Source organism: Danio rerio, chromosome 2, assembly GCF_052040795.2.
Source record: "Danio rerio strain M-AB ecotype USA chromosome 2, GRCz13ab, whole genome shotgun sequence".
NCBI classification, from domain to species: domain Eukaryota; kingdom Metazoa; phylum Chordata; class Actinopteri; order Cypriniformes; family Danionidae; genus Danio; species Danio rerio.
Window position 1 is genome coordinate 16,497,516 of NC_141022.1, and position 14,224 is coordinate 16,511,739.

General features: G+C 40.0%; 1 protein-coding gene and 1 long non-coding RNA gene across 4 annotated transcripts in view; both read right to left on the reverse strand.

The window, feature by feature from the left end:
- The window catches only part of pde4bb (phosphodiesterase 4B, cAMP-specific b), a 158,009-nt gene that overhangs the window by 43,566 nt on the left and 100,219 nt on the right, over positions 1–14,224 (reverse strand). The window lies entirely within an intron of this gene.
- On the reverse strand, positions 1,940–4,067 carry LOC141377934 (uncharacterized). Its single transcript, XR_015478326.1, has 3 exons — positions 3,867–4,067; positions 3,499–3,604; positions 1,940–2,615 (listed from the first exon to the last, which is right to left on the reverse strand). It is a non-coding gene; the product is annotated as an uncharacterized LOC141377934 (long non-coding RNA).

Here is a 14,224-nt window from a genome sequence, read left to right on the forward strand (position 1 = left end):
TGCATAGGCATGAAGCATGAAAGTGATTCAGGGTGCTTTTACATCTGTAGTTTGCTTCATTTGGTCCAGACCAAGGGCAATAAATGATACATTGTAGCATTTTCAGCCGTCTTTGGGTTGTTTTCACACCACACTGCTGGCTTTGGTTCAACCAGATGAAAAGAACCAAAATGCGGTCGTCTGACAAAATTCACATCACTTATTTGCCAGATATTGTTGAACATATTTCCTGAACTGCTTTTCGACTGGTCAGAATTCACATGCAAGAAAATGCCAATGGAACTTCTGCAAGTAAACAAACTGTTTTTACTATGGAGCTACGACCGTGCTGGCTGATTGTATCCCTGCTCATAGTATACTATATAGTTTGTATACATCACATTAGACAAGCTATACATTTTAAGAATGAGGCGCGTCTACAGTTGGAAAACAATGTCTTAAAGAGCCCATATTATACATGAAATAGGGTCATATCTTGGTTGTAAGGGTCTCCAACAACAGTCTAATATGCATGCAAGGTCAAAAAACACTTTCATGGTCTTATAATCTACATTTATTTTTACCTAAATTTTCCAGCGACTCCCATATGAATCGTCCAGTGATTCATTTGTTCCCAAACCCCTCCTTAGCGCGAAGCTAATCTGCACTGATTGGACCGATGACAGTCTGTTGCGATTGGTCGACTGCCTTCAGTCAGAGAGTGAAATGCCCAACAGCTAATCAGCAATATAAAAGAAATCACAGTTCATACACGCTCAATAGTGTAGACGTGGATTTTAGCTGCCAGTGGGTCAATGTAAATACAGACTATAGACTTGAAAATACAGACGACTAACTATTTTATTGAGCAAAAACTCCAAAAACTGTCGAGGAGATCTCCTAGCTTGTCTCACTCTGCTCTTTTCACAGACACAGACACACACACACACACATTGCCCTAGTCCTTGCGTGCGCACACACACACACACACACAAAAACACACACACACCTCCGGACGACAACGAGCACCCACACACACACAAACAACACACATACCTCCGGACGACAGCGCACACACACACACACACTACCCTTGTCCACGGAGCTGCAGTGTGACTTTAATCGACTGGCATGTTTGTGTGTGTGTGTGTCTGGGTATCTGTGTCAGAGGGCGGGGCCACAGGTTTGAAATCTCCCTGGTTTGTGCGTTCACGTGAATAACTTGGTTTTGTTCGTACGTCATGGCGAAACACCTAATGACTCGGTATCAAGGCGACTCGTTTGAAGCACTATGAGTCGACTCTTTTATAGATGAATCAACCGTTTTAAACACTGTACTCTTACAGATTTAAAGAGCATATTGTAGGTTAGACACCCCAGTGAGACAATGTGTGTAAGAGTAAAGTAAGAACTAGATTTTTTTTAAAATAAACGTTAAAGTTTATTATTAAGTCGTTTGCAGTCGTTTTAAGTCACGGAAATTTACTTCCGCATTTGAAATATCGCCAGACCGGAAGTGACATCGGATCAGGGAGTTCGCGCATATAAACACTATGAAGACAACTGATCGCGGTGCGCGTTTGGATGCCGAGATAAGATATTCTGAGAGACTCACACAAACGACAGACCACAGCCATACAATTATAAGCCTGTGGACAGACCAGCAGACAGAACAGCAGTCAGAGAAGTGTAATTTAACTCTATTGTGAGGGAGAACAGAGCAGGTTTATGGAGAGACCAGTGTTGGCTTACAGAGAGATATGTAAGATAACAAAATCTTATCTGGCCACAGCAAAGCTAGTATTGATCATCTATAAGTATTAATACTTACCAGTAACAGAAACTAATGAGCATTTAACACAGTTATGCCACATTGACCCTATTTTTAATAGTAGATAAGTGAATACAAAACACAAATAACACAGAACGTCTGGAATAATGCAGAAACATGTAAACAAGGTACTGGAAAATCTTTTTTATTTTACAAAAGGTTTTCAGAGCTTCTGTATTAAAATAAAAACAACATTAAATATTAAAACAATTAAAATAAGTTTTTAAACATGTCTTTTTGTCATTTTTTCATTGGGTATAAGATGATCTGTATCAGATCCCATTTAAGCAACAATCCATAAAAATACAAGTATAGTTGTTACAGTATAAATTATTTACAAAGATTTGATCAACAGATCTGATCTGCATTTATGATAAAATAAACTTCAACCCTAATTCAAGTTCAAATTCTAAATGCAACTCAAGTTCAAGTTTTATTTATATAGCACAAAATCATAAGCAGTGTTAATACCCAGCATTTTTACTCTTTATATATGTATAAGTATCTGTGTGAGTGTGAGTATACTGAAAGGAAAATATATCATCTGACCCATTTAAAAGTAAACCTAAAATTATTTTTCAGTAAGTTGGCCAACGTTTATGTGGGTGCCACACCATTATGTCTTTAATGTGTGTTAAATTGTGAATGCTGTGTAAAAAGATGCCGACAGCCTCATCGTTGGAAACCCGCTAGAAGGATCTAGAAAGAAGAGCAAATGTAGTGGCCACTTCTGCATTCTCGTCGAGCTTGTGATGAACTCCAGTAGTCCACCGTCAGACACGCAGTGAGGGCTGATGCATATATTCTGGGGAAATAATGCAAAAGTTTAAATCATGTTTATGAATAATGTATATTTTAAAATTCACCATATGATTTTTAATAATACACAATACAGAAAACCCAACCACATTTGCAGACCCCTGGATAGTGAACTGCAAACCATCTCACATATACAGTAGACTGTACCTATTATAAGTTGAGCATGTGAGAACAAACTTCAATTTTTTGAATGTTATTTGTTTTTCTTCTACAAGATGAATATTCCTTATATGTGAATAAAAAGTGCCTTTCCTCATTGACAGGACAGAATATTTTTACTCTCCCTCAAGTGGTTTCAAACCTTATTGACTTTCTTCTGTTGATCACAAACCAAGATATTTTGAAGAAAGCTAAAAATCTGTAACCATTGACTTCTATAGTGGGAAAAACAGATATGGAAGTCAATGGTTACACGTTTCCAATATTAAAAAAAAAAAGGAAGTCAAAGATAGTATGAGTTTACCTGCCTGCATTATATAGAAATATTGTAGTAATTCTTTGCCCTTCTAGTTTTTGTTATCAAACAATACCATGCACAAATAATTCACGATAGGGGTCATAATATTTTACCCGATGAACGAGGTGAATGTATGAGGTAAAATTGGTTTTATATTCACACATTCTGACTTTCTCCCTTATAATATAATTTCAGAAGAGTATTATTTGCTAATCCCTAATATCATGTTAGCAGCCAATGACTATCAAAGTACAACATTGTTCACTGTCAGTTTAATAGTGCTAATGTTGTTTTTAAGTCATATTTACGTGTGATTTCAGTCATTATAATAAAAGTACTATGGTAAACAATACAGAGGGTGTGTCACACAAGCTGTCACTAATCGAATGTGCAAATATAAAATCCACTTTACCTTAGTTGAGGTTACTCTGTGAGCCAAAGTGAAGCACAGTTGAGCGAGAGGCCAGTGGAGAGAAAGCCTTCAGCTCCGGGTCATCATCTCTGTCTCCCAAAGTCTACTACAAAGCAAACAAAGTCACAACGCTGTAACTATACAAGACATTTATTATATTAGCAAACTGATGCTACTAGCCATCTTATCATATGTGTACATTTTTACACGCTTTAAAAAAGTATATTTAATAAGCTTAACAATACAAGCTAGCAGCCGTGCTATCGGCTACTCCAAAGTAAACACATCACGTTGCTTCAAATTACTCAAATAATAATGCTTACGGACTTGAAAGTTGACAAACATAAACGAAAAATGAGTTGTCTTACCGTGCACAGCCATCGAGCTGCATCTCCGACTGATCCAGGAGTGTTTCTCGCCGTTCGCGTCAGCTATCACTCTTATCGGATTCATCCCATTTCACGAACCAAAATAGCAAGAGGAAACTTGTGGACTTGTCAACCAGTTCTGCTATTAGCTCCTCTGCCCCACTGTAAACAGCGCGCGTCTGTCAGATAACTCACTCTTCTGACGTCACCGGGGTGGTTAGAAAAAAAGAGGAAGTGGGAAAACAGACACATTTTCTTTAAAATTTGTGCCCTTGCACTTTGTAAAACATTTTAATATGGTATTTTATGGTATTATAGAGTATTTTCACAAACGATTCTACCTTTTTTTTAAACTGTTTTTTAACCTACAATATGCTCTTTAAGCCTTAGCTGGATACTTCACTTCACTTATAGCTGTGTTACACACTACATGGAGGGGAATTTTCAAAAACCCATAATATGGGCTCTTTAATGCATCACACGTCACTTCAGGAGGAGGCATGAAATAATTTAGCTAAACTGTGACATGGTCATCTTGCGGAAATATTAACTATCAGGGCTTGATATTAATGTTTTTGATCACCAGCCAGTGTGGCTAGTATTTTACCAATATCACTAGCCACTCTGTATTTTCACCAGCTACAATTTTGTTGTTGGAAAAATATATTTTATATGCATAAATAGGACTTTGACATGCTAAAATTACTTGATTTAGATTTTGGGGGATATACACATGCCTCCTAATTCATTTTACATTTGTGTATAAGCTTGCTTAGTAAGCATGCACAAACAAACCACTTCAGGGTTCGTTTGAAAGTGCACCGAGACCAACTCTTAAAGGAGGTCTCGGTACGCTTTTTTGGTACGCTTTTGGTGCGCACTTGAATACGATTGCTACATTCACACCTGCCCAAACCGCACCAAGCAGGAAAACAAACTCTAGTGCTATTCAACCGAACTAAATAACGCATGTGTTAAAAGAACCATAAGTTAAGGATTGACAGGCTAGGGTATAATAAAGTAAACCTTATTCTAAAATAATAACCAAGAGAAAAAAGTTTTTGTTATTAATGAATATCAGACACAAACATCTATTTAGAATTAGAATATCTTATACTAAAACACCCTATGTGTATAGTGATATGTTTATGCTTCTGCTGTTAATGCAGTGGTTGGAAGACGTTGAATCTTCCTGCAGGTCTTGATGCCTAGAGCATGCAAATGTGGGCCTTTGAGCTTTCATAAGAGTAAATCTGACTAATCTGGAACACGCAGAATGCAGATTTCTGGAGGTTGTGGTCCTAAAGCTTTGTTTCAGCAGCCTTGAAATACTGGGAATCCAAACACCATGAAAATCCTTGCTGGGTCATGCAGCAAAGTTTTTAAATTCTTTTAGCAATTCACATAACCCGCGATGCATAGAGAATCCTTTAGAGAGAATAAAACTAAAGATCTTTTGGGAGGCACTTTTATGGTTGTTGCATTAGTTGCTCACCTTCCCAAGTTCATTCACTTACACACACACACACACACACACACACACACACACACACACACACACACACACACACACACACACACACATTAATAAGCAAAGTTTTATGCAGTGCAGCATTTCAAACAGCGTATATTATATATACATTGTGGTGTATTGGGATAATGTGTGTAATCATCTGGGTGTCGGTCTGGCTATTCATTGGTTTTTGATAACTATTTAAGCCATGAGATGTATTGTTGTGATGATGTTGTTGATACTGAAGTAAAGCACACTTGATGTCATTTCTTGACTTTTGCCTCGTAAATATATAACAAACTAGCAACAAGGATGGGATCACCACACCACACACCAAACATACAAAGAGTCATTTGCTAATGTGCCACTGGAAAGAGCTGAAGTAAAATTAAAAACTTACACAGGTAAAAGCATTAAATTTCTGGGACAATTCAGAGCCACTGTTCAGTATGAACATCAAATAAATGAGTTGGCCTTGCTTGTGGTTGAAGGTAACGGACATAATTTGTCTGGTTGGAATTGGATGCACAAAATTAGGTTGAATTGGAAAGGAATTCACTATGTAAATCAATTGAAACATCCTGCATCAATTCATGAAGTGCCTGAGAAATACAATGAAGTCTTCAGGGATGAATTGGGAACTTTGAAGGATATTAAAGCCACAATTTCAGTAAAATCAGATGTGCCAACATCTTTCAAGAGTCGTTCACTACCCTTTGCTATGAAAGAACAGGTGGAAAAGGAAATTTGGAAAACAATTTGGCTATGTGGAGACTATAAGTTCACTGAAAATCAAGTTGCTACCACCGAAACATACCCATTACCAAGATTGAAGAAGTTCTGGCCACTTTAAGTGGAGGAAAAGTATTCTCTAAAATTGATTTAGCTCAGGCATACCAGCCAGTTTTGCTTGATGATGACTCAAAGAAATTTACAGCAATCAACACTGACAAGGGACTTTATGTCTATAATAGTCTGGCTTTTGGCATTAGTTCAGCCCCTTTTATTTTTCAAACTATTATGGAAAATTTGATGAAGGACCTGAAAGTTGTATATTTAGATGATTTGTTGATTGTGGGAAAAGATGAACATGAGCATCTATGAATTATTTGCCAAGTTCTTCAGCGGTTACAAGACTTTGGATTAAGAGTAAAAAATGGAAATGTGAATGGGGCCAGACTCAAATTGAATATCTGATCATGTGATGGATGAAGGTGGAGTGTATCCAACGAAGGATAAGGTGAAGGCTGTCCAAGATGCTTCAGAACCTTTAAATGTAAAATAATTGCGAGCTTTTTTAGGCTTGGTTAATTATTATGGATGTTTTGTACCAAATTAGAACACAGTGCTGGCACCGTTGTATAGACTTAAAAAGGCAAGTGGTCTGGTATTGGGGGAAGAAAGAACAAAGTGCATTTGAGAAGTGCAACGAGCTGTTTACTAGCGATAAAGTGTTGGTACACGATGATCCAGAGTTACCTGTGACACTAGCATGTGATGCTTCAGCTTATGGAATCATAGCAGTGTTGCAGCATACAATGCCAAAGGGTGAGGAAGTCCCTATGGCTTATGCTTTACTTACTTTGTCACTTGCAGAAAAGAAATATTCTCAGATTGAGAAAGAAGCATTGAGCATTATTTTTGGAGTAAACATTTTTTTTATCAATATCTGTGGGGACGATCATTTAAGTTGATGACTGATCACAGACCTCTTGTGACTTTATTTGGGGAGCATAAACACTTCCCAATGATGGTTGCTGCCCGTATCCAGAGGGGGGCAAAAATTTTAGCAGCCTATGATTATCACATTTGTTACCGCAAGGCAGAGATGCATGGAAATGTTGATGGATTGTCACAAGTTCCATTGCCTGAAATAGCCTGCTAACTAATCATCTACATGAGGCCCCTATAAATGCATCACAGATTGCTAGAACAACTAGAAGAGATCAACATCTGTCTAAAGTGAAGTGGCAGAAGAGTTGGAGGCGTTTCGGGCTAAAAGAGATGAGTTATCAATGGAACAGCGTTGTGTGCTATAGGGAACAAGGGTGATTGTACCTTTCAAACTTCGGAAATCAGTGTTGTATGAACTTCATGCAGGACACTCTGGCATTGTTAAAATGAAAGCTCTGGCTCGCAAATATGTATGGTGGCCAAAAATTGATATAGATGTGGAAAGATGTTGCAAAGAGTGTGAATTTTGCCAACAAGAACAACGAGTGCCCAGTCAAGATTCCTCTTCATCCATGGGAGTTTCTGGATAATTCTTGGAAACGTCTGCACATAGATTTTGCTGGCCCTTTCCTGAACAATGTTTATGATTGTAATAGATGCTTATTCAAAGTGGTTAGAAGTCTTCCGAATGTCACACATTACAACTCAAGGTACAATTACCAGAGTGAGGTGATTGTTTTCGACAACTGGATCATCAGACAATTGTGACTGACAATCCAACTACTTTTACTTCAGATGAATTTCAGAGATTTGTAAGAAGGAATGGTATTTTGCATAGTACTGGGGCACCTAGACATCCAGCCACTAATGGGTTGGCAGAGAGATATGTCCAGGCCTTTAAGGTGGGCATGAAAAAACTAAAGAAACGAACAGATGTGCATTGAAGATAAAATATGTTTATTTTTTAATCGCACCACCCCAAATTGTATTACTGGGCAAGGTCTCAGGGGGGTGCTCTGGGAGGTGTGCAGAACCCTCAAAGTGTGCGCAGTTGTAACGCCGGGGAGTGACACAAACAACTGGAGTTTTGGATCCACATGCAGGTATATTCAAAGTCAGGTAAGCGATGGTCAACACAGGTGCAAACAGGTATTTGGAGAAAGTCCAGAATCACAGTCGAATACAGGCTAGAGGTCAGAAAGGCAGGCGGCAGGCAAAGACAAAGAGGCTAACAAGGCTAACGGTTGGTACACAAGATAACAAGACTGGGAAACCGCGTTGTAATGTCACTGATACAGCTAACAAGACTCGGCAATGTGAATGAGTGTGTGTGCTGCTTAAAGAGCCCATATTATGGGTTTTTGAAAATTCCCCTCCATGTAGTGTGTAACACAGCTCTAAGTGAAGTGAAGTATCCAGCTAAGGCTTAAATCTGTAAGAGTACAGTGTTTAAAACGGTTGATTCATCTATAAAAGAGTCGACTCATAATGCTTCAAACGAGTCGCCTTGATACAGAGTCATTAGGTGTTTCGCCATGACGTACGAACGAAACCAAGTTATTCACGTGGACGCGCAAACCCGGTAGATTTCAAACCTGAGACCCCGCCCTCTGACGCAGAAACCCAGACACACACACACACCCACAAACACACGCACACAAACATGCCGGTCGATTGAAGTCACACTGCAGATAGATATTATCGAGGGTCTACCCAAAGATGAAACCTCAGCATTATAACCAAGCAGTTGGAAACTACTGGAAACTACATGCTACAAAGAATACTTCATCGGCGTTTGTTAAAGGAAGGATCAGTAAAGAGTAACTTACTGATGGACGTCAGGATTAGTTTCTTCCTCCATTTCTCAAGTGTAAGTTTGTGCGATTAAAGTTGTTGCCTCGTTGACTCTAGCTTGCAAATGTATTTAGTTGTGATTTGTTACTTGTAACCGTGTGTACTGTATCAGGTTAACTGGCTATATTCTCTTATCGCGTGCAAAGTCACGTTAAAAACGTGACGCGTGCTGCTTTGTTTATGGAGCTCCGTGGAGGAGTAGTGTGTGTGTGTGTGCGTGCGCTGTCGTCCGGAGGTATGTGTGTGTTTGTGTGTGTGTGTGAGCGCGTTGTCGTCCGGAGGTGTGTGTGTGTGTGTGTTTGTGTGTGTGCGCGCGCGCAAGGACGAGGGCAATGTGTGTGTGTGTGTGTCTGTGTCTGTGAAAAGAGCAGAGTGAGACAAGCTATGTGATCTCCTCGACACTTTTTGGAGTTTTTGCTCAATAAAATAGTCGTCTGAATTTTCAAGTCCATTGACTGTATTTACATTGACCCACTGGCAGCTAAAATCCACGTCTACACTATCGAGCGTGTATGAACTGTGATTACTTTTATATTGCTGATTAGCTGTTTGGCATTTCACTCTGACTGAAGGCAGTCGACCAATTGCAACAGGCTGTCATTGGTCCAATCAGCGCAGATTAGCTTCGCGCTAAGGAGGGGTTTGGGAACAAATGAATCACTGGACGATTCATACAGGAGTCGCTGGGATAATTAGGTAAAAATAAATGCAGATTATAAGACCATGAAAGTGTTTTTTGACCTTGCATGCATATTAGACTGTTGTTGGAGACCCTTACAACCAAGATATGACCCTATTTCATGTATAATATGGGGTCTTTAAATACTGTGTGTAATCAGTCTTTGACAATCCTCAGTGAGTGTAATCAGTCTAAATGAGGAAGCAGGTGTGTGTGTGGCATGACTGAATATGTAGTCCATTGTTCAGCAGATCTGTAGTCCTAAGTGTGTGTTTGTGTGTGTGTGTTTACCAGCGACATCTGGTGGTTGTTCGCTGGTGAACATGACAGCAGTACAGTTAGGTAAGGGTGAAACAAAGGGTATGTATGGTCTTAGTCTCTTTGGGACATCCATGGTTGCTTTGAAAAGAAAAAATAACTATTTCAAGTCCCACAGGGTTGTCGCAGTGCCTCTTCAGCACTGGATTCAGTTGTCCTGAAAGGAAAATGATTGATGCAATGACATTTGTTTGCTTTGTGGCACCAACAGCTCTTAGTTAAACCATTCATGGGGTTTGAGGTATTTTGGCAAAGTCTTATCTAATTGATAGGGGAAACTGTCTTATGCCAGATCATTTCGAGTCAAGTTCAGACACCAGACAGCAATGAAGGTTTTACGGATTCCTGACCAGTTACCTAACCTCCATCTCTAAACACCGCTGTGGCATGTTCCTGAATTTGACCATCTAGGAGATCAAAAAGGCCTCCAGAAGCCCGGACAGGTCTGCCTATGCCATCAATGTGAGTGTGACTCCTTGGCTCTGTGGGTGGGGGACACCAGTAGTATGCACTCACTCACCTTATCTCTCTCTCTCTTTCTCTCTCTGCTTGTTGCATTGCAGATCACCACGAATAAGACAAACCGAGTCTTTAGTGCTGCCTAGTTGTTACTCAACAAGGATTAACACAGCAAGTTCCAGAGGTTCTTGGACCTGCAGGCTTGTCTCCGTGGTGGGAGGCAGGGCACCTATTTTTTTACATCCAGATCCAGTCCCTGCAGGACCCTGAATCGATATTTTCAAGCTGTGTGGTCCAGCATGGGGCTTTCAGGGAGACCCAGTTTCACCAATGTCTGACTATCTGTCTCTGATGCAGGCATAGAATGCACATTCCTCAGAGAATCACCGTAAAGTGGCACACTTCATATGCCATGACACTTCAACCTCAGATAAATTCTACGCACTTCACCTAGGCCTTCTGCAAGCACATGAGCACCGCAGACTGTTTGAGAGGGCCTTGGTGGAGGAGAAGGAGGAGGCGGTGAGCAAAGAAAGCCACCCAAGAAAGGGGCACAAGAGGGCAGACAGTCCTCTGTCACCACTGCAAAGTCAGTTTCTTTTTTGGCTAGCCAAAGCATGGATGTGAACAGCAGGGCATGTGTTGTTGGATAACCAGTCTTACAGTCTCTCCTTTCCAGAAGGGAACCAGAAGGAGAATGCTGTCATTGCAACCTGCAAAGAAAAAAGCCAAGGGGAATGCCGGCTTAAACCAACGAATGGCTTTAAATCTCCCTAAAGAAATAAAAAAAAGTTTAGAAAAAATAAAGTTCATAGGGTGTTCAGACATTAATTGCTATGCAGTGTCTTTAATGGGGTGGGCTGAAGAGCCATGTGTTCGAAACGTTACACTGTGTTACATGTGCATTTTTGGAGCTTTGGTAGTGCCAACTTTTTGGATATATAATATGCACGTTTTGCCTTTTGGCTGAGCATCCAGTAAGGAGTGATGTGAGTGCTTGTGTACATTTTTTCAATGTTTAAACTTAAAAGTTTTAGACATTACTAACTCAACAGTTTTAGACATTTTGTCTTACAGTAGTCTCAGATGTACATTTAATAGACACCAGAGCTGAATGATTTTCTATATGACTTGAAAAGGCCTTTGATTTTCAATCACATAAAATAACAGTTATCTGCGTGGAGAAAGCTACAGGCACACTGGGTTCCCGCTTGTTCTCTAAACATTCGATAAAGGTACTGTTATGTAAGCAGGCACCCGTAACATCATTAAGAGTTGTTTTCTGCACCAGCTGAAGATGGGAAGTTTTTTAGGCCCTGGCGCTCTCGCAAGAGGGCTCTCCCAGGTAAAGGGCGAGGTAGGATCAGAGGTTTTGGAGCTCATCAGTTTTTGGTTGCTTACTGAGGACTTCTAGCAATGGAGTGTGAGAGTTTAGTTCCAGCAAAACTCAAGAGAGGCAAGCAAGATGACAAGCAGATCATGTCTGGTGACAAAGGCTGTGGCTCTGATGTTTCTGGCTGCTGAGATATGGCTATTTTCCTGAAGATCATACATGAGTGCTGAGGTTTGATGCAGTTCTGATGTGTCACAGTCTATCTGTGTTGAGCTCAGTGTGCAGGGTACAGGTGGCAGTGTGTTTGTGAGCAGAGGATGCTTTAGCAACAAGTCCCCTCAGGAGATGATTTGAAGTTCTGTGGTCATTTGGACTTTCAGTCATTCCGTGTGTGCCATTTGAGTTGATTCAGTGACACATACATCCAACTCTTGAGTATTCTTACTGCTCCGAATATCCTTCTTCCCCATATGGATGATAATCCATTTTGGAGTCTTGTTCTTCTCCAAAATTTTCTCAAGTTCTTGTTTACATCAGTAACCGTTGCATAAGGGAAGCAGTATGTCATTGTAGCTCTGTTCCTAAAACTCCTGATTATTGAATCTCCAACAATCAGTGTTACTATTTCAGATGTGATTGATGCAGAATGCTGCTGTGTGGTCAGCCTTGATTCCTTGTTCAATACAGAATTAGCTCATGTGATGAGTCATGTGATGTCTGTCTAACTGCATGTGGAGATTCAGAGCTGAATTTGGGGAAGAAGACCAAATGCAGCACCGTCTGATCCCCATGATCTGACCCTGTGAGTACTTTTTGGTCTTGTTGGCACCTTGTTTATGCCATCAGTTATTATGCTCATTTTCAACTGTTTCATTTTGTTTTTCTATGTTCATAACAGTAGCTGGAATAGATTTACAGGACTCACTGGCTGTATGCTGTCGGGGTCCAAAATGAAGTGGTCCTGTATGATCTGGCATTTCTGGTCAGATTGCAAGTAACTTTGTTTCAAGTACTGCAATATTTTGTAAAAGTCTGTGGCAGTTTGGGCAGCAGTGAGACTGTCTGAACCAGAGGCATTTTCATAGCTGTCTGTGTTTCCTGTCTTAGGAATGTAAGCTGGTAGTAGCAGGAGGATTGTTTAGTTACTAATTACACTCTTGTTAGTAAAGTTGTATTCCAGAAAGTTTGTAGATTCGATGTTGATCTTCAAGCTGTGTCATTTGAGCACTGTGCTGATAGGCTAAAGTTAAAATTAGAGTATAAAACATAAAAAGCAAGAATGCAAAAAACAGAGCAGTAGGCAAAGATGTCCGAAAAGTAGCAAAGCAGGATATGTAGGTTTCAAATAAGCCTGAATTACCTAATTAGATTGATCAGGTTTGTTTAATTAGGATTGAAGTAAAATGTGCAAAGTTGCGGCCCTCCAGGAACTAAGTTTGATCTAGATGCAAAAAGTTCTGACAACAGATAGACAGAGACATGAATAAAGCAACAGAGTGATTACCAGTCAGTGAAACATTGGCTGTATAAATAATCTAAACAGGATGCAGCTGATGCACACTAAATACGAGTAAGCTGATCTGTGCATATGCTGCCAGTACAACACAGAAACACGCACATCTGCACATCACAAAAACACCACATAGAATGTAATGTACAGATGCAAAGGTATTGGTTAATAAGTTTGAGGAGATTTGCTTGCCTGTAACAAATGTAATTATGGATAGACATGCATTTAATACAACAAATCAGAAGCCGCATGAGACAATTCAGTTGTATGCTGCCACGTTAAAAACAATTGCAAAAAAAATTCGAGTTTAGAACACTGCATGACGAACTGATAAGGGATCAATTAGTATACAGCATTCACGATTACAATATCTGCACACAGCTGCTAAAAGAAAAAAATCTAACTCTAAACTCAGCTGTTGAAATATGCATGCTACATGAGCAGTCTGAAAAGGAAAAAAAAGAAAAAGAAGCAGCTATCAAAGAACTCAAGAAGGAAAGCAAAGTTTCTGTCATAGAGTATCCCCGTCAAACTGTGGTAGCTAGCATTCATCCGAGCGCAGCAGCTGTCCAGCTTTCAACAAGCGATGCAATGCCTAAGGAAAATGGAACCACTTCTCTAAATGTTGCAGATCGAGCAGAACACGCACCTACAATAGACCCAGACAAAGTCCATCTCAGTCAACCAGAGCACCAAACACCATACGCAGGGGAGGGCAGACACATAGAATAAGTGAACTTTTTACTGTCTTTTACTGTGAAAGTATAGATGCCAGCGGACAGAGGAGAGATATTCACCACACTGTTATTTTCCAACACAGGGAACCAACTTAAAGTGAAAATTGACACGGGAGCCCGGTGCAATGTACTCTCCGATGGTGATCTCCAGCATATTGACCCAGGTGCTCATGTTGACCACAGCCACATAGTCAACCTTGTGGCTTGTGGTGGCTAGATCGAAAAGACTTTAGGTGTTACTAATGTAAACTTCACATGCGGAGCACTACAGTTCCATGTAG